General features: G+C 35.5%; 1 pseudogene; it reads left to right on the top strand.

Moving 5' to 3' along the window:
* Positions 1–942: 942 nt before the first annotated feature.
* LOC143675634 (olfactory receptor 7A17-like) lies at positions 943–1,887 on the top strand (annotated as a pseudogene).
* Positions 1,888–2,469: the final 582 nt, after the last annotated feature.

Here is a 2,469-nt window from a genome sequence, read left to right as displayed (position 1 = left end):
GCTACATTTCTTTTTTGTTTTGCATGTATATATGCCATTGTTCCACAGCATTTGTTGAAATATCTTATTTTTTCCATTACATTGCTCTTGCCCATTTGTCAAAGACCAGTTGACTGTACTTGCATGGGTCTATTTTTGAGTTTCCTAAAATCTGTTTGTGTGTCTACTGTGTTGTCACAGATTAATTCATGTGTCTATTTCAGCAATACAACATTGTTTATTCACGGTTTATTCTTTATAGTTAGAATTGAAATCAGGTATTATTGGTTCTACGACTTGGTTCTTCTTCTGTATTCTCTAGAAAATCTAGGACTTTTACCATTTCTTATAAACTTTAAAACTATTTTGTCAAATATCTACAAACTAACTTCTTGTGATTGGGAATGGGGTTGAACTGAAAGTATAGATCAGGTGGAGATGAAATGACATTTTAACAGTATTGATCTTTTTAGCTATGTAGATGGAAAATTATTCATTTTAATTTCTATTGTAGTAATCTATATACAAATTAAAATTTTACAACCTAACCATTTTCAACAGTGCAATTTAGTAATATTGATTGCAATAAAAATATTGTGCTGCCATCACCAATATCCTTATCCCAACTTTCTCATCACATAGTGAAAAATAAAAGGTCAATTGATTTTTGAATGAAATACAATCTAAGAGCATTTCAGGTGGAACATGTTGTCTTGGGGAAAAGTTTAAAATTATGGACAAGGATGGTTTGTTAGCAATGGCATCAAGGAGAAGCAGGAATGTTTGTTTACACTGACATTTTCAGAAAAAGGGAACTAAATCTCTGTATAATTATTAAGAAATAATTAAATCAATATATTTGCAATCAATATAAACCATGGCATTAATGTTAATTTTGCTGACAGCTGCTTGTACCTAAACCTTTCTTGCTTTCATTTCTGTTCCAGCAGTTTCATGAGTTACATGGAATTAGAGAATGAAACACATGTTTCAGAATTTATCCTCCTGGGACTCTCAGAAGACACAGAAGTGCAGCCTCTCCTGTATGCTTCATTCTTGACAAAGTACCTGGTAACTCTCATGGGGAATCTGCTCATTGTCCTGGCCACCATCTCTGATGCCCACCTGCATAGGCCCATGTACTTCTTCCTTCCTAACCTGTCTTTTGCAGTCACCTCCACCACTGTCCCAAAGATGCTAGTGAACATCCAGACACAGACCCAAACTATAAGGTATGGAAACTGCCTCACCCAGATGTATTTTTTCATGGCTTTTTTGAGCATTAGACAGTTTCCTCTTAACCATGAAGGCCTATGACCATTAGGTGGCCATCTGTCACCCACTCCTCTACATGGTCATCAGGAACCCCAGGCTCTGTGGCCTTCTGCTGCTGGCATCATGGATGTTGAGTGTTCTGAACTCTCTTTTGCATGGCATAATGGTTTTGCGATTGTCTTTTTGCACAGAGATGGATAATTCCTCAGGTTTTTTTGTGAACTTTCTTAAGTAATCCAAGTTGCATGTACTGACAAATTTCTCAATGACCTAGTGATCAATATTGCAAGTGGAATTCTGGGTGGTATTCCACTCACTGCCATCCTTTTCTCTCAATTTAAGATTGCATGTTCTATTTTCAGAATTTCATCATGTGAAGGCAAGTATAAAGCATTTTCTACCTGTGGGTCTCATCTTTCAGTGGTGTCCTTGTTTCATTGTACAGCCTTTGGGGTGTATCTTAGTTCTGCTACTACACAAAATACAAGGGCAAGTGCAATAGCTTCCGTGATGTACACAGTGGTCACTCCCATGTTGAACCCCTTTATCTATAGGGTTAGAAACAAAGACATAAAGCATGCCTTAAAAAATAATTTCCAGATGAGAAAGTCTCTCTGTAAAAGGATCCTTTGATACAATTCAGAAATTAACTCTTCATTAAGGGAGGTTAAATACTGGTAAATATAATTCAAATTACTCTTATCATTGTATATAAAGGTAATATGCTATTTGCTTTATTCCTAGAACTCTATCTCTACTTTTCATTTATCAAAAACACTTGTATATTCTGTATTTTGTTTAAATCATTAGACAACTCTGATTGTATTCCCAGGATTCAGTATTGAGCTGGACTCTTCTGCCTGAATGTTCTGTAGTAAATATTTAACACAGATCATTAGGTACATATAAAATTATTGAAACTGCTGGGGGGATGAAGGTGTACTGTCTTCCTGAAAGAAGAAATCAACTTCTGTTTTGTTATAACCTTTTGGTGAAAACCATTTATCATTTCACATGCTCTGTACCTGTTGCCATGGATATGTTAATTAACTCTCAAAACATGACACATCCTGAACTTGAGTCATCATATGATTAGTTTCAATAAACCTCATTCCATCTCCATAAATGACTTTCTGCAGCATAGTTCATTGATAGTTAGATGAGGATGTAACAGACATTGCATCCCCTGATTTTTCAATTATTGGTGGTTTCACT

The sequence above is a fragment of the Tamandua tetradactyla genome, chromosome 3, assembly GCF_023851605.1.
Source record: "Tamandua tetradactyla isolate mTamTet1 chromosome 3, mTamTet1.pri, whole genome shotgun sequence".
Classification (NCBI taxonomy): domain Eukaryota; kingdom Metazoa; phylum Chordata; class Mammalia; order Pilosa; family Myrmecophagidae; genus Tamandua; species Tamandua tetradactyla.
The sequence above is the reverse complement of the archived record's forward strand: the minus strand, read 5'-3'. Positions and strand labels throughout refer to the sequence as shown.